This window comes from Sarcophilus harrisii, chromosome 3 (assembly GCF_902635505.1).
Source record: "Sarcophilus harrisii chromosome 3, mSarHar1.11, whole genome shotgun sequence".
NCBI classification, from domain to species: domain Eukaryota; kingdom Metazoa; phylum Chordata; class Mammalia; order Dasyuromorphia; family Dasyuridae; genus Sarcophilus; species Sarcophilus harrisii.
This window is the reverse complement of record NC_045428.1, coordinates 547,797,504-547,821,570: the sequence shown is the minus strand read 5'-3', so window position 1 is coordinate 547,821,570 and position 24,067 is coordinate 547,797,504. Positions and strand designations below refer to the sequence as shown.

General features: G+C 37.3%; 1 protein-coding gene across 1 annotated transcript in view; it reads right to left on the bottom strand.

Annotated features, from left to right (window-relative positions):
* Positions 1-24,067, bottom strand: part of CTPS1 (CTP synthase 1) — a 78,793-nt gene that overhangs the window by 49,065 nt on the left and 5,661 nt on the right. Inside the window, exon 2 of the mRNA XM_031962315.1 lies at positions 22,433-22,528. The gene's annotated coding sequence lies outside the window, so the exon portion shown is untranslated. The remainder of the gene's footprint in view (positions 1-22,432; positions 22,529-24,067) is intronic.

Genomic DNA, 24,067 nt, shown 5'->3' with positions numbered 1-24,067 from the left:
ATTTCCTCTATTGGGGACTATTTCCTATACCAATAAAAATACATTAGTTAAAAAAAAAGGGGGGGTAGGGGTGGGGATGGTAGAATGTGTAATTAAATAAAAAGCCTTTTGATAGTTAGTGACTTTAATGTAAATGTGGGAAAAGGTAAGGAGAGTGAATATATATATATATATATGAGAAAATATGACTTAGTAATAAAGAAGACATACAATGCATCTTGAATACCTTCTTCAAAAAAAGATAAGAAGGCACTAGAGATGATAAGCACTGAATAATATCACAGAAATGACATAATGTTTTTTAATGATAAGAAATGACCCATTTTTGATGTTGGCATCATTCCTAAATCAGCAGTCTATGTACAATCAGAACATCAACTTGTTAGAGAAAAAATCAAATTTAATATAAAGTCAGAAGAAAGAATAAAAATGAGAAAAAGATATGGTGAAGAATAAAAATATATAATAATTAACTTCTTCCTGATTTAAACACATTACTGATGCCTTGGGCTATGGATGGAATAAAGGACAATGATGCTGATTACAATAATATGACACAGAAAAATTAATCAATATAAATCAGTTGCCTTATTGAAAAGACCAAAAGAATCTAAAGAATACCTTTGTCATCAAACATTTGACTTGCCAAAGAGATGTGGCAGCTAAAGACAACACAGAATTGAAGTTTATTTATAAAATCTTACAGAAAAGAGAGTATAAGTAGTATCACTTTATACAAAAGAAAAAAGCAGTGGAGGGTAAAATCATTTTAAACAAATTTTTTTCAATAGATCCAACTAAATAAAATCAACCTAAGGGTATTCTGAGATAAAAACAGGAGATTCTACTAACTGGCAGTATAATTGATGTTTGCCATGGTGAAATTACCATGATGAAATAAAAGCATGTGATACTTGGTTTGGAAAAATGTAAAGAGCACCTTCCCAGAGTGTGTGAACATGTCCCCTGCTGCTTTCTGATAGGACATAGGGAGCTCAAGATTGATGGGCTGATGCCTATCTGGATGGCTTATAAAAGAATGCTCACAGCTTGTATCTCTGTTTCTGTTTCTGTCTTTGTCTATGTCTCTCTCATTTTTACTATCTTGGATTTTGAGAAGATATATATCAGAGCACATACATGTTCTAGATTGGAGAGAGGATAATCTATAACCATGAGCAGTTTCTTCCTCCTCAGGGTTAGTTGAGGTGATTTGTGGTAGAAGCATATGCCAAAGTAGAGATATGCTTGCATGTAGCTTGAGAGTTCGGGCACAAAGGACTATTATACCTTCACAGATTGTAGCAATCAAACTACTGATAAAGTTTTTGCAAAAGTGTCAGACAGAGGCATGATGAGCTTATTTAGCCCAACAGGATAAGCTCAGGAACATTGATCAAGAACTCTCTCTCATGTTAAATATGGAAATTTTAAATTTAAATAAAGGCAGCATAAAACTGGAATCTACTCTTCTAGCCAAAGAAGGCAATGTCTCATGAATAATCTTAAATTAACAAGTTATCAAATTTTGAGAGCTATGGAATTGGATACTGTAGAATGAGAAGTGTTTTAACTGATGCTGCTTGTTGAAGGAAAAAATATATATTTCTAGTTCCTTCTTAGTGTCAGTGGGTTATGAAGACAATTCAAGTTTTTTGGTAAGGAGATTGCTTGTTCAACAGTTCCCCAAACTAATTTTACTCTTTGGGGGATGTCAAAGGCATAGAATTGTTGTCTAAATATGGGGAAATGATGTAGGGCTCCTTGGGGAAAGATGGATTTCCCTGAATCTTAGAGAGTTGTGGTCATTGGCTGAGTCCTGTAGTTAGTTTCTGCAAATGTTTTATTGCTCTTTTAAATTCTTACCATTCTCTACATGTTTTCATTGAAGTAAAATAAATCACTTGCACCCAGTATGAGTTTGTTATCTTAAGTGTTTCTATGGGAGCTAGGGACATTTTTTTTCCCCCTTAGGGAAACCTAGACTTGAACTATATCATGAGCACATTAGTAGATGTATTTCTTATCATCTTTAAAACAACTTAAGCTCCTTACAAATAGAGATTTTTTTTCATTCATTATATTTGTATCTTTAGTGCCTAACACATTGCTTGGCAATAAATAGTACTTAATAAATGCTTGTTGATAGATTGAGTCTCCTCAGCTCCTCACTCTAAATCTAGATCATTGAATTCTAATGAATTCAATGAATATTTACCTTCTATATTAGCTAAACATTTTACAAAAATAATAATAGAAGTCACCCTAAAAAATTCTTTTTATAAAATAGTCTTAATAGCCAAACTAGGGAAAGATAAGTAAGAGAAAGAAAATATAGACCAATGTCACTAATGCCTTTTGATGCAAAAAAATATTGAATAAAATATTTTCAAATAGTCTTATGCAATACATACAAAAGATTATTCAGTTGGCCAGGTTATATTTATGCTAGGAATGCAGGGATAATTACATTAGGAAAGCTTTAAATGATCTGTTAACATAAAAGAAAAACAAAAATCCCCATGATTATATAAATAGATGTTACAAAACATAATGCTCACATATTCACAGATGAAAAAGCAGAGGAATAGATTATTACTTAAGATTATAAATAAAAACTTACCTAAAACTGACAGCTAACATCAATTGAAATGGAGAAATACTAGAAGCATTCCTAACATGATTGGATTTTACTGTTACTACTATTATTTAATGTAATTCTAAATATTCTAACTATAGCAATAAAATAATAGAACAAAAAAATGTAAAAAAAATTTAAGCTTTTTATTTTCAAAACAGAGGCACAGATAATTTTTCAACATTGACCCTTATATAACCTTGTGTTTCAGATTTTCCCCTCCTTCTTCTTCCACTCCCTCCCCTAGATGACAAGCAATCTAATATATGTTATACATATTAAAATATATGTTAAATCCAATATGTGCAAACATATTTATACAATTCTCTTGCTGCCAAAGAAAAATCAGATCAAAAAGGAAAGAGAATGAATAAGAAAATAAAATGTAAGCAAATAACAACAAAATGAATTAGAATGTTATGTTGTGATACGCATTCAGTTCCCACAGTCCTTTCTCTGGGTGTAGATGGCTCTCTTCATCACAAGATCACTGGAATCGGCATCAATCATCTCATAAGCAACAGCAAAATTAATTGAGGTATTAAGTACAGGCAAAAATATTTCAATTTGCAGATGATAGAACAGTTTCTTTATAGAATCCTAGAAATTTTTTTAAATGATAAAAACTCATGGTAATTTCAGTATTGTAGAAGATTATAATACTAAATCTACAAAAATCTTCAGTCTTTTTGAATATTACTAACAAACTTAGTAGGAGGAGAGAGAAATTCCATTCAAAATAACTGCAAAATACAATAAAATAAACCTTGGAAATCAATCTGTCAGAATACGCAAGATATACATGAATACATTTCTAACCACTTAACAAAAATAAAGACAAATATTTTTGGAGAAATTATGAAATTCATGTCAACATAATTAAAATCATAATACTAATGGAGTATGCAAGGATGTACCTTATTCCAAGAATCATTAGAGGAAGAATCCTTTTTTTAAAATTTATTTACTTTTCATTATAACTTTTTATTTACAAGATATATGTATGGGTAATGTTTCAGCATTGATAATTCAAAACCTTTTGTTCCAACTTTTCCCCTTCTTCCCTCCATCCTTTCCCCCGGATGGCAGGTTGACTAATACATGTTAAATATGTTAAAGTATAAGTTAAATACAATATATGCATACATGTCCATGCAGTTATTTTTCTGTACAAAAAGAATTGGACTTTGAAATAGTGTACAATTAGCCTGTGAAGGAAATAAAAAATTCAGGCGGACAAAAATAGAGAGATTGGGAATTCTATGTAGTAGTTCATAGTCATCTCCCAGAGTTCTTTCGTTGGGTGTAGCTGGTTCAATTCATTACTGCTCTATTGGAACTGATTTGGTTCATCTCATTGCTGAAGAGGGCTACGTCCATCAGAATTGATCATCATATAGTATTGTTGTTAAAGTATATAATGATTAGAGGAAGAGTTCTTAACAAGGAATAGATGTGATCGCAATTGATAAAATGGATAATTTTGATTAAAAAAAATTAAAGTATCTTTATATGAATAGAAGAAATGCCTCTGGAATTTGAAGAGAAGCAGATAATTAAAATAAATTCCGTGTAACAAATATCCCTGATAGCAAAGACACACTGGGCATTGTCATAATCTAGTAAAGAGTTACAATATGATTCAGTAATTTTCAATGATGTCATACCTATCTAGCCTTACAGAGACCCTTTGACAAGCCAGGATACCTGGGCCTTGAGTTCAACAGATTTTGGAATTGTATCATGGCACCATGTACTACAAAAACTGAGCTAAACTGTGAACCTAATCTATTTTCCCTCCCCAGAAATTGGGGTGTGTTAGAGAGTAAGTTCATATACTTGTTATTATATTTTTAAAGTAAATATTTCTTTGCAAAAGCTAATCTGACTATAAGTGGCTAAATGCAACTGGGATTTAGATGACCCAATCCCTATACTTGAAAGAATATCATTTGTGGGAATTAGCAGAAAACCTATACCCCTACATTCTTTAGTACTACCAGAAATCCCTAAGGAAGGGTGAAACTTAACACATGGCCTTCAGGCAGTGGAGGTCAAGGTAGGTAGTATTACACTTCATTGTTCATTCATTGTTGTCCTTTATAATCAAAGAGGACCAAAATTACCTTACGACGTCAGGATTCAATGTGTAGTATATCCAGCTGTAGCTGATCAAACCAATGCAAACTCAGAAGGCTCTACCATAGATCAGGCATAAATGGTTCATATGAACATTTGGAAAAAAGATGTCTTAATTTGAGCTAATGCGATTTTGTTTTGCTCATAGAGCACAATACTTTATTTGATATGTTTCCTTGGCATTAATTGTTAGGGCAAAATTAGCACAAGCCACAGAAAATCTATCTGTACTTTGTTTCACATCTGAGCTTCAGGAGTTGCATTGAATGTGCAAGCACCTGCAAATTAGAAATCATGTAGCAACTCTCCTTCCACTTTAGTCTTGCTTGTAGCCTTTTCAAGTTAAATAATTTACCATCTGTGCACTAGCTGACCTTGCTTGATGCCATCTTCTTCCTTGATGAATGAAAGAATGCTGAAAAAGCACATAAACCCTATTTTATGCCACTGATGTTGGGAAAATGTGAACAAATCATTCATTTTCTAGAATCTCTGCAAGCATGCCATTATGAAACCGAAGTACAATAATGATGACCTTCTCTAGGCAAATTTTGCCATGATCTACAAGTTTTCATGACTGACAGTAAGGCCATGGTTAGATAGACAAACATTATATATAGACCTCTGTTCTGCTCCTGGTATTTCTTCTGGAATTGCTGAGTATCAGACACAATGTTGACTATTTCTTAGCCCTTTCTGAAGCCACATTGGCTCTTAGTTAGGTGAGCATCTTCCAGGTGAAGAATCAGCTGATTAAGGAGTCTGACAAGAATCTTGTCAGCACTATGATTGTCACAGGACAACCCACTTCCTCTTCCTTTATACAGATGGACAATGGAGGTATTCTTCTTCTCTTTGGGGATGACCTCCTCCTGTCATATAACCTGGAAGATTTCAGTCAGCTTTTGTATGAGCAGTGGACCCATTGCCTTGCAAATCTTTGCTGGAATAGAATCAGCATCAAGTGTTTTGCCACATGAAAGGAGCCTAATGACCTTCAAAACTTCTTCTTCAGTTGCAAGCTCAACTGATTGACTTCAATCTGAGATAAATGATCAATGACCAGCATTGATTGATGACAGTCTGTTGAGAACATTATAGAAGTATTCAGCTCATCTCTACAGGATCAAGTCTTTATCACTGACCAGTATGGCTTTGTCAGCACTGAGTAGGTGAGATGTACCATAGATTTTTTTGGCCCATAAATAACTTTTAAAGCACCAGAGGAACACTTTGGATTGTTACTATTGCTGTAAAACTGAATTTCTTTTGCCTTTTTACTGAGCCAAGAATCTTTCATTTCACTAAACTTTGCTTGCACTTTCCTTTTGATGGGGTTAAATGCTGCCTTTTTAAAGGTGGATGAATTATCCTGCTGATAAATCTGTGAGGTTCTCATTTTTCATTTAGTAAATTTCTCTAACTTTTTCATCAAACCCTGATGTTTGCAAATGCTCTGACCCAGATGAGCAAATGCAGTGCTGTACACCAAATCTCTGAAAGCTGCACACTTCTTTTCTGTTCCACTGTTGCCAATTGTGTGTTGGCTCAGTTTTAGACTGTTCAAGCCAAGAGAAGTGCTCTAATTTGCTGATATTGAGTATTCTGATAGTCATCCTGCCTTCAAGCTGACACTTTATTGAATATAAATGTTTAGCTTTAAGAAGATAAAGTCTATGATCCCTCCAGTACACTGTGATACATGCCTCTTTCATCACTTTCACATCCTGTCTCTCTTCACCTTATAATAACATAGTTTGTTTCTAAAGTATATCCATGAAGTTTTATTGCATTTGAGGTAAATGGAAGACAATGCTGGTGGTGAAGAGATCATGAGATACCCAAGTCTTCAGTATTAAGTGACTGTTGTTGCTTTTTCTAACTCCATTCCTCCCCAGGGACTCCCTGTCATGTCTCTGCCATGTACAAACTATGGGAAGACATGAATACGATAAGTGGCCCCAAATGGATAGATGAATGGATAGATGATATGATCTCTGGAAAAGACATTAAAATTGATGAGATCATATCCTTCTCAATATCTTAAGAGTATTTAAGTTGAATTAAATCCTCTTCATCTTCATAAGTAGCTGGTATTTCAGTACATAATACACTAAACCTGGAGTTAGGAAGAGGTAAAGTCAAATCCAGCTTCTAACTAACATTTACTAGTTTGATGTTTGATCCTAAGAAAGTCATTTTACTTGTCTGTTTCATTTTTCTCACTTGTATAATGAGGACCCTAACAGCACCTACTTCACAAGTTATAGTGAGGATCAAATGAGATGATATTTGTAAAGCACATTAGCACAGTGCTAAGTATAATAGGCCTTAGAAACTGCTGGTTCTCTTTTCTTCTTCAAATAGTTCTCTTTCCTAACTTCCTAATTTCTACTCAGAAGACAAAATTCTTCTAAGCTCAAGGCCTAAGGGAGTTTTTTAATTCTTCCTCTAAAACCCAGTCAACAAAGACCTAATACTTTCAAACCAAGTTTCATATCTATTCCTTCCTTGTCATTGTGACTGGTGCCACCTTATCCTAGGACTTTATTACCTAATAATTATGTAATAACCTAGTCTCTACATCTTCTGCTCCCAAATCTTCCTGTAGGACATCTTGAGATCTGTCTTCCTAAAATACTATTTTAATCATAGTAAAATATTATGTAGTTAGCCTACTTAAAAATATTTTTTTCTGCTTATTGCCCTCAGGATAAAATCCAAATTCCTCAGATTGACTTTCTAGGTACTCCATAGTCTGGCCCCATCTTTTCTATCCAATCATCTCTCATTACTCCCAAGGGAGAATCTTCTGGTTCAGTCACACCAGTCTCTTGTCTGTAAATTCATAGAACTCAGAGTTGGAATAGAAGATCTTTAGATTCTAGAAAATCTTTAGTCCAACCAGTCCCTATGGAATATCTTCTATAACCTGACTCAAAGTGGTCATAGCCTTTGGACTGAAAATCTCATTATGTTCCAGGGTAATCAGATCTACTTTGGGGTAACTCTTAAGTGGTAAGAACTTTTTCCTATCATCAAACTTAAACTTGCCCCTGTGGCTCTCTTAACAACCTCTTGGTTCTTTCCCGAGGTCAACAAACCAAGTGTCATCCTTTCTCCACAGCAATGCTTTAGATACTTGGAAATAAATATCTTGTTCCCTTTAAGTATTCTTTTCAGTTAGTTAAATGTTCCCAGTATCTTCAGCTGACGCTTTTATGGCCTGGCTCTAGGCCTCTCTGTTTCATAAACTCATCTATGTCTGTCTTTTCTTTCATAATTTCCAGTTGTGTTTTGATGAAAAAAATTTTGGATTTAGAATCAAAAGGCCTAGAGTTACATACAGGTTCTGCTCTTTATTACCTGCATGATCTGGGAGAAAATCACTTCAGTTTTCTTGATCTCTGTTTCTCTAGAAAATGAGAGAATTTCTCTCTGAATCATCTGAGTTCCCAAAGTTTCTTATCACACTTGATCTTGTTTTTTCTCAACCCATCCAAGTCCTACTTTTGAAAGGGCAGCTCAAGTTCCCTCTTCTCTGTTAGGATTCTTACAAGGTGCTAAGTTAAGAGTAAAGTGAGCAGAGCCAGGAGAACATTGTACATAGTAACAATATTATATGATTATCAACTATGAATGACTTAATTTATTCTCAGCAATGCAATGATCCCAGACTATTGCAAAGGAACTTTGTTAAAAAATACTATCTCCATAATTGTAACTGATGGAATCTGAATACAGATCAAAACATCCTTTTTTTTTTTTTTTTTTGGCTTTATTTTCCCTGGTTTTTGGTCTATGTCTTCTTTTACAACATAACTAATAAGGAAATATTTTACATGACTACAGAATATATATATCCTTTATTAAATTGCTTATCTTTTCAGTGAAGGTGGTGACAGGGAGAGAGGGAGAGAATTTAAAACTCAAAATTTTTAAAAAAATCTCTGTGGGATACAGACCTGGTAGTAGTATTGCTTTTTTGAATGATTATTCCGTTTTGGTTTTGTTTGGGGAGAACAAAATTATTTCCTTTTTTAGGTTGAGAAAGTGAATGCAGAACTAAACATAATATTTTAGATGTAGTATGAGTAGAGCTAAGTTCTCTAGTTCACTAATGTACTTAGTACTTATTAGAGTTCCACAAGATTCACACCTTTAAGAGAGCATATATAAGCTACAAGCCTCAACCAGGATTCAGTCCGGGACATTCAGAAGTCATTCCTTCTTCTACCTTTGTGCTAGCTGGAGACATTCGGAGGAAGCTAGAGGCAGAAGCTGGTAGAGGCAAAGGACTAGCGGCAGGAGCTCTCCGAATCAGAGAGAGATAGGCCTCTAAGAAAGCTAACTGGGCCCCAGGAAGGACACAAGACTTAAAAGGAAACAACAAAGGATTTGGACTTTAATCCCTGGTTGCACTTGTGGTGATTATTGGCTGCCTCCAGAAGCCCCCCAAGAAAGCTGCTCCCAGAGAATATTACATTTTAGAGAATATTACATTTTATACACTTCTCTGTGAAGCTTTCCCCAACTTCTTTAGGCCCAGTAGTCTCTCTTCCAGTCTTTTTCTTTCTCTCCTCTTCTTTCTTTCTTTTTCTTTCTTTTGAAGAGGTCTAATGATATCACAGAGAGAAGTAGTGATTAAGGGAATTAGATTTAAGTGAGACAGAGTTCCACAAAATCTTCAGCCTCACTCACTCTTCCAGGATCATCAAAGTCTAGTGGCAAAAAACATCAAGACTGATGATGGCTCAGGACTTTGGTGTCATAAATATCTGACCAAGCTCTAAATGCTCCACAATCCCTATTTCTGCCACCTTTGTGGCCTATTGGAACAAATTGTTCATATCCACACATTCTATCAAGAGAACTCTTCACATGCTTGGGGTGGACATCCCATCAAAAGCCTATTGGTAACCCTCAACTTGGTGAGGTGGTTCTACTGGGATATAGCTGCTGTGCATGTTACAGATTTTTGGAACCACAAGTGAGAGATAAAAGGTGGACACCAAACATAGATGAAGTCCTGAAGTCCTTACACCAGAAGTGCTATTTCTTCTTTAACATTCTATGGTCATGATTTCTCTAAACCCAACAGTTTTATGAAGAAATATTGACTGGAAGATAGTGTAGTTGGGTAGATTCAGAAGTTGTTCAATGACCAGATTCAAAGAATACTGGTTAATGGATGGACAATCATTGAGTGGGAGGGCAGGACCTAGGATGCAATGATCTGTCCTTGAATTTGTACTCTTTAATGTGTTTATCAGTGATTTGAATGAGGGCAAAGGTATATGAAATTTACACGTGACAGAAAGCTGGGAGAAACTGCTAACAGAGAATGAAAAAGTAAAGATCCAGAATGATTTTGAATGATCTTGAAAGACTGAATCTAATCAACTGAAATGTAGTTGAGATAAATGCAAATTTCCTTTTCAGATCTAAAATGTTAACTGCACAAAAGGGGAATTGAAAGGTAAGGCACTCAGGCAATAGTTACAAAAAAGATCTGGAGGCTTTAATGATCTGCTACTTCAATAAGAACTTCAAAAAAGCTGATCTGAACCTCTGAATTAATGAATACTATACTACCTTGGGATAAGGGAGACAATAATTGAACTATATCTTTGCTCTACTCATACTACATCTAAAATATTACAGCCTTTTATTCCCTACTGGGAAGCCTAAAATCCTTCTGTGATTCCCCTTTGTTTGGGTATAACAGGGATTACAAACTATTCAGAGCACCCAATGTTGCAATCTGAGCATAAATCCTCACCCCATTACATCTCCTCTTGGCATTCACCTTATTTGGCCATAGTTCCCTGTGAGTACAATCCCTCTATAAGTTTTGTTTCTTGTGCTCCAAGTTAGCCTGACCTCTAGTATTCATTTCTCTTATTTATTTATTTATTTATTTTTTATTTAACTCTTTAGTTTAGTGGAAACAAAACCCTCATCCAATTCTCACAATTGATAGAGAGGATGCTGATGACATCTCAGCCTTAAGTGGGCCTTTTCTTCTTAAGTCTTGTTCAAGTGATTTTCAATTACAGTCCCACCCCAGGTGGAGGGCTCTAGAAACTCTACTTTTACTATAGCCAATCAGAAAGTTAAGTTATGATATCAAATCCCAAGGTTATATTTCCCCTATAAAAGATCCACTTGTGATGTAAATGTTAGCTAAATCACTTTTTGGATTGGTTAGTCTGCCATGGCATCTTGTCTTATAGTGCCTTTCTCCTTGTTATAAGCTAACTTGATTTGTCTTCAATTTATTTTACCATGAAGAAAAGTGTAACCTCCTTTGACTGGCTATGTAGCCTGAAGAGTTGGAGTCTTTATAACTGGCCAGATTGAAGCAATCTCTTCTGGTGTTCTCTTTCCTATTATCTTCTGAAGGTGAAGACAGATCACCTATAGCACAGACACCATGAACTGACCTGGCGAGGAAGGACTTCCTTCTGTTTCTCTCTTCCCCTCTCTTTTAGCCAGATTCTAAGAAATAGCTCTGGGGCTGTTTGGTTCGGTTCTGTTTCATTTCTCCTTCTTAGCTTAGGAAGATTCCTGGGATCATCAGAACTTGGCGATTAGAGTCACAGGCACCATAGAGCCAGGATTCCAGATGGGATGTTACAGTCAATCAGCCTGGAAAGGGAGCCACAGTGCCTGGGTTTCAAGCCTGAGGAAGGTTTTGGACTTGGAACTGTGTTCTATAGGAATAGAGCTAAACTGTGAACCTGGTGGAAGGAGGTAGGAAAATTATGCCTCTTACTCATTGATGGAATAAAATTATGTATATGTGATTATATGAACCAAATACTCGTTTGAAAAAGCTTATTTGATTGTAGTGGCTAAATAGAACCAGGCACAGGGGATAAAGGTATCGGAGAAACCTGGGATGGGGAAAAATGTAATTTGCCTAGCTTTTAGGCAATGGGTGCCAAGGTAGTTAGTCAAGTACTATTTCTGTGGGATCTCTTAGTCTAGGGTATCTCAAAAAATTAAAAATCTCAAGTAGAGAATTTCTCCAGGGGTCCTCACAAAAGCGAAAAACTCAAATATAACATTAGCTATCAGGGGACTCTCATTGTTTAAAGGTTAGGTGTATTAAAATATCACTTCTCCCCCCAGGGTTCTCTAGTACCCTTAAGGAGTTTTGAGGATATTTAGGTTCTCAATTAATGGCTCCCACCCCCACACCAATGGGTCTTCCTCAAATGAAAGAGGTAGTCCTCTTCAACCTACTATCTTTTGTCACTAACATTCAGATTAGCTTTTACAAAGAAATATTTGCTTCAGAGCAATAATCACAAACATACAAAATTGTCTTTTATGACTTCTCAGTTTCAGCTACTCTCACCTACATGGGAGAAAGATGTAATTTGCTGGGTAACTCCTCCTTGGAACTGTAAGCTTTACACATCTAACATTTATTTCTTTAGAAATGGATCACCAAATCAAAAGCTCCTTAAACTGTGGGTCTCTAACCCATATGTGGGGGGTTTACTTTTGGCAAAAGTAAAAGGTATCAGATATTCTGGGGAAGAGAAGAAGATTCATAGGTTCATGTTGTTAGTCACGTGGGATTTTCTTGGCAGAGTTAGTGGAGTAGTTTGCCATTTTCTTCTCCAATTTATTTTATAGAGGAGGAAATTGAAGCAACTCAGAGCCTTCTAACTCCAAGGTCAGATATCTATCCATTGTACCATCATAGGTTCATAGGTTAGTTCAATACCTATAGAGTACTGTGCCAATTCCAAGTCTAACATCCCCACCTCCCATTTTGGTCTCAAGTCCTAGGCAACTGGCTTCTCCATGCTTCTCTGTTGAGTGAACTGACTGTACTATCCGACTTAGGATCCTGGCTTCAAGGTCACCATGGTTCAAACTCCTAAATCTGATGGGTCCAGCAGGGTCATTGCCTACACATGAAACTGAGGACAAATGAAACAGAGATGAACTAACATCCTCAAATCCAATTCTGAGTTGGGGAAAAAAGAAGGGTAAGTAGCAACAGAAAGTCTTTCCTCTCTCACTAATTTAGTTCATGGAGTCCCTGCTGAGGATAAATTAGAATCTTGACCCTCTGGATACAGCAGCAAAGAATGGACAGGAAAGATTAAGAGAGGCACAACCACTAGACTGGGTAGCATCATTCACATGAGAGAAAAATGCAATTTGCTGGGGCACTCCTCCTTGGAACTGGACACCTCCATGTGGAGAGAGGTCCATTTAACCTTTATTTCTTTAGACATGGTAGATTCAAAACTTCTTAAATACCCCATAAGGGGTTATATAACAATGTGGGAATCATGAAAAATTTGACAACAGTAAAAGGTATCTAATATTCTTCCAAGATTTTATTTTTTATGTAAAAATAAATAAGCAATCCATCTCATTAGTCTGTAAATTTGCTTTCAGCTTTTATAAATGATAAAATTATATAACAAAGAATTGTTGTAAAATAAATTTTTTTGCTATTTATGTAAATGTTTGATTTATATACTTATTTTATATACTTATGACTGGGGTTGTGAAAAAATTTCTCAAGTGAAAACGGATCTTGAATGGAAAAAATTTAAGAAGCCCTGGCCCTGATGTCCTACAAGATGGCAGAGGTGGGAGTGAGGGAGCTTATCTTCTAGAAGAATTTTAGAATAGTTCTCTGGCCAGAAGCAAACAGTGGAAACTGTTCAATAAACAACATCCTTCTCCCCACGCCTATACCTCTCAGACACTGAACAGAGGGAAGGGATCCCCAAGGATAGCTTATTGATGGTATTCCATGTGCAGAAAGTATTAGGGACTTATTCAAAAACTGTAGTGTGATGGGCTTCTGGGGCTTACATGAGCATCTGGATGTTTCTTCACATGGAGAGCTGGAAAGTAGGCTTCCTACAGATTGATGATGAAATGTTAAGGGAGCGCAATAGATTGTAGTGCAGGCACAGACATGAGAATAACTGGTTCCATCAGCTAGCTGTGTTGAAGAGGAGACACTTTGGCTGTAGAGATAATTCAGTTCCAGCCGCTGTCTATCTTATTTGAATGTAGCTGCCTCCCAACAAGCTTTTTTCTTTCTCTCCTCCTTACTCTCCATCCTCCTTTCAACTATCTTTGACTTTCCATCTCCTGACTGTGCCTCTTCCTGAATCTTCCTCATGCCTGTAATTATATCCCCCACATTGCTGCTACCTTCTGGTTTCCCTGGCTTCCTGCAAGTCCCAGCTAATATTCCACTTTCTGCAAAAAGTCTTTCCTAATCTTTTAATGCTAGTGGCTTTCTTTGGTTGATTACCTCCTATTTGTTCTGTATATATCATATCAATATATAGTTTGCATGCTGTCTGTCCCTATCTCCCCCCCTCCCATTAGACTGAAAGTTCCTTAAGAGCCAGGATTGTTTTTTCATTTGTTATTGCTTTTCTTTGCAAACTCAGCACTTAGCAAAGTGTCTGACTCTTGATAAGGAGTTAAAACAAATGTTTAGGTCACCCAATTGATAAGTAGTCAAAGGTTATGAACAGACAGTTTTCAGATGATGAAATTAAAGTTTCTCTAGTTATATGAAAAAATGCTTTAAATCACTATCGAGGGGAAAAATGCTAATTAAAACAATTCTGAGGTACCACTTCATGCCTCTCAGATTGTCTCAAGATGACAGGAAACGATAATGATAAATGTTGTAAAGGATATGGGAAAACTGGGATACTAATGCATCGTTGGTGGAGTTGTGAAATAATACAACCATTCTGGAGAACAAGCTGGAACTATGACCAAAGGGCTACCAAATTGTGTATATCCTTTGACCTAGCAGTGCCATTACTGGATCTATATCCCAAGGAAATCATAAAGGAGGGAAAAGGACCCACGTGTGCAAAAATGTTTGTAGCAGTTCTTTTTGTGTTAGCAAAGAATTGGAAAATGAGTAGACGCCCATCAATTGGGGAATGGCTGAACAAGCTATATGAAGGTAATGGAATATTATTCTATAAAAATGATAAATAAGTTGATTTTAGAAAGATCTAGAAAGATTTACATGAACTGATGCTGAACAAAAGGAGCAGAACCAGGAATACATTGTACACAATAACAGCAAGAATGTACAACAATCAACTATGACAGACTTGGTTCTTCTCAGTGGTTCAATGATCTAAAGCAAGTCCAGGACTTTAGAGAGAAAATGCCATCTGCAAACAGAAAAAGAACTAAGGAGACTGAATGTAAATCAACACATGTTCACTTCTTTCTTTTTCTTTTTTTTTTAATCCCTCCCATGATTTTTCCTTTTGCTTTAATTTTTCTTCCCCAACATGATTCATAAAGCAATCTCTTAAAAACAAATAAAAAATTTTTTTAAATTGACTGTCTAGTAATTCTTTTTTTTTTTTTATGATGTTTACTGAAGTGAGAGGAGTCTCTGACCTTGGGAGTATCTAAAAGTCAGTAGAGTAAATACAGAAATCTGGGACTCAAACTCCAGGCTAAGTGCCTGAGGACGAAGAAGGGACCCAGGAATGATCTTCAGGAGTAACATTTAGGTCTCCACTGAATGGAAGGAATTGTCTGGTAGCTGTGCAATATTTGGACGTTAACTTGTTTATTCTTGCTCAATATGTAAATATCCCTTTGTTTAAAAAAATTATGTTAAGTAATTAAATGGAACTGATGTGCTAGCAATGAACCCCTAAAATTAGGTAATAGTAGGTAGAAACTTATAGCTAATAGAGAAAAAAAAGATACCTTCCAACCTTTCAGGTTTGACCCTTTAGAAAGAGATCTGCTTTGCTTGGCCTTGAGAGAGTGGGGTCAGCACATGCACTCTACAGCAATCTGTCCTAAGATTGACAAGTGGAAAAGACAGATCCTGGTAAGGAGATGGTCAAATGGTTTCATTTTATGGATGAGGGAACTGAGTTGGGCTTAAACAGGTATGTGCAGTGAATAGCTCACAGACTGCATAAGTAATAATTAGTCAAGGTTGAATTTGAATCCAGGTCCTCAGATTCCCAAATTAATCAATATTTACTGAGTGCCTACTATGCGCCAAGTACTCTACTCACACTGGGGATACAAATACTGAGAAGGAAATAATCCTTATCCTACCCAACTCTACTGGGCTTCCTTCTTGGGTGTCATACTTTCTTATGTCAGACAAGAGAGAGAAGTAATAGATTTACATTTTTCATAGTTTTAAAAAGACTGGGCTGACTTTCATCTGATTTGGCATCTTTGTGAGCTCAACCTCCCATCCTGTGGGTAATCTGACTACCCCATAGTTCACACAGCTGGTCCTCTAGCCTTTGCTGGGAGGCTCTCTAATAAGTAGCTGTAATGAGGGATAATTATGTGCCTCACATCTTTGGAATTAGCTCTTGAATGTTTTGACCTGCCTGGCCAGTTACAAAATCTACACCACCATGACTGATGAATGCCAAGAAAAGCGGACATTCTTTATACTTCTCTGGCTTTGGAAACAAAGGAGTGCAGAGTTCTCAAAATGTTCTTGTCTTTGTTTTACCTGTGGGGAAACAAGTCCTCCATACAGGGTAAAATAGATACTGAATCTGGGATCAGAGCCTCTTGAGTTCAAATCCTGAACACATTCCTTATAACAATGTGTAATGGGCTGAGGTTTGAGTTGATGCACTGAGGTCCCAAGTACGTGAGGCTAAATAGTAATTGGGCTATACTCTATTAATATACGTGATTGGATAAAGAATGGTCCCTGCCCACTCTCCGTGCAAGTCCTGATGTGTTATAGAGGAAATGACCATTTTGGTGGGTGGAGGCAGAGAGAGACAGGAAGAGAAGCTGAGAGAGATTGGGCCTGGGTTCCATTCTCCTAGCTGCTGGTCTTGTGGCTGCTGATCTAGCTAGCTTCTTGACTCAGCTGCACACATTGCTATCGCCGATTATCTTCCAGCTCTGATCCTTCTTCACTGAGAATAAAGACTGACGATTTTCCCCTAACCTGAATTCCTGACTCCTGCTGATTTAAAAATACACGGTCTTCACAACAATGGGCAAGTGATCCCCTCTGGAACTCAGTTTCTCATCTACAAAATGAGGTGGTGAGACCAAAAGACTTCTAAAATCCATCTTGGTTTTAAATCTATGATCTTTTGATTCTCTGATACATATTGGGCAGCTAATAAGCTTCTGGCACATTACAATCTACTGAGAGAGCAACTTATCCAAATTGGGAGAACAAGAAGAGTATTAGATTTAAGAAAGAGAAGAATTGAGTTTGAATTCTGGATCTTCCTGGCTATGTGATTGACTTCAGGCAAACACTTTATCCTTTTTGAGCCTGTTATCCTCATCTGTAAAAGGGATATATTGGACTTGACACATTGAACTCCAGAAGAGACCTTAAAGGCCATCTAGTCTAATCCCTTCGTTTTGCAGATGGGGAAACTGAGGTTCAGCAAAGTGAAGTGACTGCCCAAGATGACAAGATGTAAATGAATCAAAGTCCTATGACTCCAAAGCCCATGCTCTTTCCATCTACCATGCTACTTCTCTAACCCAGAGATGCAGATGGCATCCAAGTTCCCTCTCAGCCCTGACATGCTGTGAATCTCTGATTCTATAGCATCTTTATCTAGTGAGTCAACAGTGGAGTCAGGAATATAACTTTGTCTTTTTTTCAGGCGCTGGCTTCAAACTGAGACTAGGCTCCAGACAGCTGTATCTAAGATACATCTAAGAGATAATTTTCAGGCTCCTAGAGCTGGGACTCAAACCCCCTTCATTAGTGCCATATTCACTTAAAAGACTCCTCTTAAAACTGGAATGTGAAAAAGCTCATTTGACTCATAGGATATTAAACTATGCCCTCCAGTTCCCAGTGCTGTGTCTCACATAATTAGCACATAGTTCTCACTTGCACATGGTGGTAGTTTAAAATTAATCAGCCCCTAAAAAACCCCCAAACACCTTTGTTTAAATGATATTTAGCTTCCTTAGTACTATAGGATGAGAGATACTCATGGGATATGGGTTTTAAACCTTATCTGAGGGATCTGCTGATGGCTTGGAGTTGAGAAGATGCTGGAATGTGAAAGAATGCAGGATATAGAACCAGGAGACCTGGATTCCTGTCTCTACTCCCACGTTAGGGTCACAGGGGAACCATTACACACTGCTCTGTGCCCCAGTTTTCTCACCCAGGAATGGACCCCCAGGTCACAGGTTTGTTGACAAGAAAGTGCTTTGCAGCCTTGAAGTACTATGGAAATGGGAAATATCATTTTGGCAGAAATTCAAAACTCTTAAATCTGCAGCTTGAAAACTATGGAAAGGATTGAAGCCTTGAGAACAGGGAAGGAAATAACAAACCAATCCAGTATCTTTGCCAAAAAGACCCTAAATAGGGTCATCAGAAGTCAGACATAATAGAAGTGGCCTACTAGAGGCAGCTGGATGACTCAATGGATAGAAAGCTGGGCCTGCAGTCAGGAAGACCCTGAGAAGGAAATGCCAAACCACTCCAATATCTTTACCAAGAAAACCCTACAACAGCATTGGTGAGTCCGTGGGTCCTGAAGAATCAGAAATGACTGAACAATAATAATAATGAGGGGCAGGCACAGTGCTGAGGAGCTAGAGATACAAAAAGAAGCATAAGACAGTCTCTGCCCTCAGAGAGCTTACAATCTAAGGAGGGAGACAACATGCAAACACAAATGTACAGACTTTGGAATTATAAATGGGAATATATAATATTCCCATTTAGCTATATAATGGGAAATTGTCAAGACAGAGAAAACACTATCTTCAAGGGAGATTGGTAAAAGTTTCCCATAAGTTGTGATATTTCTGCTGGGACTTGAAGGAAATCAGTTTCCAGGAGGTAGAGATGAGAGGGTCATTCAAGGCATAAGAGAGTCAGCAAAAAAGGCCTAGCCCAAATGTCTTGTATGAGGGACAGCAAAAAAGGCCAGGGTCACTAAATGGATAGCATATGAGAGTGAGTAAGGTACAAGAGAATAGGTAAAGTGGGAGAGAGCCAGGGTTTGAAAGAATTTGAATGTCAGAGGATTTTACTTGATCCTGGAAGTGATAGAGAGCCCTAGAGTTTATTGAGTAAGGGTCTAGGTGGAATCACATGGTCAGACTTGAATTTTAGGAATATCATTTTGTCATTTTTAAAAAAAATATATTTTCTCTAGTTAGATGTAAAAGAATTTTTTTACTTTTGTTTTAAAAGCTTTGAGTTCTAGATTCTTTCTCTTCCTCCCTGCACCCCCTCCCTCACCTTGAGAAGGGTCATATAAAGTTATGCAAAACATTTCGATAAAGGTCATGTTGTGGGGGAAGAAACAGATTTCCCCCCCCCCCCCAACAAACAAACAAAAAAGCCCACAAGAAAAATAAATCTGTATTCAATCTGTATTCAGACACAATCAGTTCTTTCTCTGGATATGGATAGCATTTTTCATCAGAGTAGTCTTGGATAGTTATACTGCTGAGAATAACAAAGTCATTCATAGCTGGTCAATTTACAACACTGCTATTACTTTGTATATAGTACATTTCACTTTGCGTGAACTCATGGAAGACTTTCTGGGTTTTTCTGAGAGCATCCTTTTTTTCCCTCATAAATTTTTTTTATTTTTAATGCACAATGCTTTGTGAATCATATTGGGAGGGAAAAATTAGCGCAAAAGGGAAAAATCATGGGAGAGATAAAAAAAAAAAAAAAAAAACTCAGAAAAAAGAAGTGAACATAGTATGTGTTGATTTGACTTCAGTCTCCTTAGTTCTTTTTCTGGATGCAGATGGCATTTTCTGTCCACAGTCTTTTGGGATTGAATTGGATCACTGAACCACTGAAAAGCACCAAGTCTTTGATATTTGATCTGAGAGCATCTTGCTTATGATTATGATTTCTAATAGAACAATAGTAAGAAAGATCACTTTGGCAATTGAGTAGAGGATGGACTCCAGTTGGAAACCTAATTGTACTAAAAAGATCAACCATCAGGTTATTGAAATAATTTAGGATGAGGGGATGAAGCCTGCCCTAGGATGATGGCAGTATCAGAAAAGGAAGAATATAGGAGAGATGTTAGAAAGCATTTATTTACAGACAGCTAAGTGGCACAGAAGAAAGACTGTGTAGGACTTGGAGGCAAAAAGATCTAAGCTAGAATCCCATTTCAGATACTAGTTATGTGACTCATGGCAACTTATTTAATCACTTTCTGCCTCAGTTGGATATTATCTGGAAAATGAGTAATTGGTAATATTTGTAAAAAAATGAGTTGGATATTACTTTGTACACAGTACATTTCACTTTGCGTGAACTCATGGAACTCATAGTCTACAGTAATATCTGTAAAATGAAATTAATAATAGCACCTCCCTTTCCCCCCCAGGTTGTTTTGAGCATCAAGTGAGTTAACAAAGTACATTGCAAAATTTAAAATGCTACATATTGTTAGACATATAATAGTCTTCTACTACGAAGAGGTATTAGGAAATAACATCAAGGTTTTTAAAAAGCAACAATAAATATTGAAAAAAGAAGTAAAAGTAATGGAAGAGGTAAAGAAGATTTCATTTCTTTCCAGGTCTGAATTTTTTAGTTGTACAGCTGGATTTTTCTTTCATGTTCAGTCATTTTTGTCTGATTCTTGTGATCTCATTGGGGACTTTCTTGGCAAAGACATTGGAGTTGTTTGCCATTTCCTTTTCCAGTTCATTTTACAGATGAGAAAATTGAGATAAGTAGGATAAAGTGACTTACTAGGAGTCACACAGCCAAGTTTGAACTCGGTAAGTTAGTTATCCCAATTCCAGGTCAGAGACTCTCTGTGCACTATGGCGCCACCTAGCTGCTCCGCACAGACAAGCAGGGACTCTATTAGATGTGAGCACTATTATTCATCAATTTGCAGGATAAAGGCCGCCCGGGAGAGATTCTCCTTCCCGATTCAGCAACTCTTGACTGTAAAGTGCTTGGTGACTTATTACACTGAAAGCTGAGGTGGTCAATAACCAGTAATCGTGGTTATTGACAAGAAAAGGCTCATGTACAAAAGTGCTGATAGCGGCATTCTGGCTGGGTGATTGGGGAGTGACTGAAACTGAAGGAATTGAGCAATGAACATGACCTCAAAGGAATACGGGGAGACTCCTATGGAGCGAAGCAGAGTGATCAGGCTGAACAACAACAACAAAACCCACAGCATTATTTTCTCTGCAGAAATGGAGGCTACTCTACATGGAACAAGACCTGAGTCAGAAACGCTGGCCAGCCTTGGTGCTAGCACAGAAGGTCCACTCCAGAGAATACGCGTGTTTTACTCAGTCCTTTGTACCTTCATGGGAGGTGGCCAGGAGATTTAATCGGAGACTCGTATAGTGTGTCAAAGTCTCAAATGAGGCGATTAGACTAGGTTATTTATGTTCTAAAATCGTTGGAACTATACATTGTATAACAGGAGACATCTGTGAGCTCAGTAGATGGAACGCTGGCACCGGAGTCAAGAAGACCTGGGTTCAAATCCCACATCAGATACTTTCTAGCTATGTAACCTGGGACAAGGTACTTAAGCTCTCTTGTTGCTTCATCTATAATGTGAGGATAGTAACAGTGATCACATCCCAGGATTGTTGTGAGGGTCAGAGGAGTCAAAATAGGCAAAATGTTTTGCAAAACCTACAATGCTATAGAAATGATAGCTATTGTTAGTCATTAAACAGAAAAACCCGACTTGGCTCTGAAGAGAAGATACAAGAATGTACTATATTGGGCTCCCTCCTTTGTGGCAGCTGGAGGATTATGGGTGTGGAACATTTCTTAATTTCAGGTTTTATTTGTGGGCTGGTTAGTGTTGCTGAACTTTTCTTCCCTTTTTCTTTTCCTCTCTTTCTTTCTTTCTTTCTTTCTTTCTTTCTTTCTTTCTTTCTTTCTTTCTTTCTTTCTCTCTCCCTCTCTCTCTCCCTTCCTTCCTTCCTTCCTTCCTTCTTTCCTTCCTTCCTTGCTTCCTTCCTTCCTTCCTTCCTTCCTTCCTTCCTTCCTTCCTTCCTTCCTTCTTTCCTCTTTTTCTCTGTCTCTTTCTCTCTTTTCAATTTTTTAATATAAATAATGACTCTTTGAGAGAGACAAAAGGGAGGGGTATATTAGGAAACAAAGGTGATATAAAAACAAATGGAAAGCAATCCAATCAAGGATTTAGAAAAAAATGTTCCCTGTTCTTTCCAGCTCTAAATAGCAGGAGATATACCTATGCATAACTAGAAGTCCTACATTTTTGTAGGTACACCAAACTTTAGTCTATGTATAATTTCTGGCAAAACCTAGAATATCATCTATAAACTCCAAACACAGTGTGCCCTTGTTACTAGGCATGGGCATGATGGAAGCTTGAATCAACACATACCAGGATTCCTCAAACTTTTTAAATAGGGGGCCATTTTACTGAGCCTCAGACTGTTGGAGGGCCGGACTATAGTAAAAACAAAAACTTTGTTTTATGGGCCTTTAAATAAAGAAACTTCTAGCCCGCGGGCCATAGTTTGAGGACCCCTGATTCATAGACCTTTACAGCTTGTGAGACAGAGGACTTTCTCTAGACAAACCAAAACATAAGTGTCCTATAATACCTGGCACCACTTCAGGTCTGTTCATTTTACCTGTGAGATCTGGGCGTTGCTTCAGGAGGCAGGGTCTCACTGCCAGGTTGCCTCACTTGTAGGAGAGCCAGCTCTGGTACAATATATCCTTGGCTCCTGCCATGAAACATATAGACATTACCTGTTAGTTGTAATCACACTTCAGGTGGTTAGACCACAATTATGAATATTTAATGTTCCAGAGGTTCATAGTCCCTCTGTAAGAGTTTTCTCTGCTTAAATTGTTCCCAATGCTGTAATGGTCTCCAACATGAACATGTTGTTGTGACTTAAAAGTTTAAAAAAAGACTCTGGTCCTCTCCCAAGCTGACCAGATAAGGTCTCTGGCTGGTTTCATATGCTGTGAGTTGTTAACATCATTTTTATACTTTAAAGAATCTCAGTTTGTTATCTAATAGACTCTCTGTTAGAGTTGTAAGGGACCCCAGAAAGAATAGTTTGGAAATTCTTAACCAAGTGACCACAGATCATCAAAAGATAGACAAATTTCAGAAGTCCATGAATCTATAGATGGGACAGAAAACAGCAGCAGCTTCACTAGATCTGGTCCTTTGGGACCTTATTTCTGAGGCCTGCCATCTTCTTGGTACAAGGTAGAAGGCACAGCAATGTCCCACCAAGTTAATACCCTTGGTGCTTAGACATCGCTTTCAATACTTCATAGGAAGGTCCCCATTACATCTGCTTTTGTATCAAGTTAATGCATTTAGCAAGATGCTTTACAAACTTTAAAGTGCTCTTAAAAAGTGAGATATTATTATTAAAGCTAGAAGGACCCCTACAGGTTCAAATTCAACAAACATTTAAGGGCCTACTCTGTGTCAAGCTCTATGCTAGGTGAAAAAAAAATTGTAATCAAATCTTAACTCCATAGGAATGGAGTGGGAAGAAACCTTAAATACCATTTAGGTTATTAGGGAAACTGAGGCTCAGAGAAGAAAAGTGACTGACCTAAAATCACCCAGGTAGTCATTAACAATCCTGGCATAGTCAGAAGTGGGTCCAGCAATCCCAAATCTAGGGCTCCTATTCTTACCCCCACAACATCTCCCAAAATAACCCAAGGATAGTCAGTGTTTTGGAAACTTATACAATTGAATCTGGAAGCGGGCTTTTCCTGTTAGCAAAAATGAAGAACAGATGGAGCCCAAAGGAGCAGCCCGTAGTCTTTTATTTTTCTTCATTTTAAATGCTAATGGATTTTTGCTTCCAAATTCATTTTTAAATGAACCAATCACTATGTTTTTAATCACTACCAATCTGTAGGATTCTTTCTAGAGAGACAAATTCCTTGAACTTGGAGTTGTCTCCAGGGTCAGGCTGATGGAAGTAAGCTGGGGGTCCTCTGCTGTCTGCTAGCTAAGACAATGACGTCTGAGGATAAGGCAGGGCAGGGCAGGAGCCCAACAGGAAGGTACTTTCTGTTCTCTGCTTTTGTACCAAGTCAATGGATGATTCATCATGTGCCAGATCTGGGAATAACCTTTAAAGGTCAATGGAGAACTGGAGAGGACAAGTGATTTGGTCAATGGCACTGAGAATCAGGGAAGAGCAGGGAAGAGCAAGAAAGAGCATACTTGAATTCAGATCTTCTGGCTCTTGGTCTCTTGCCATATTCCACAGCACCTCTCACCC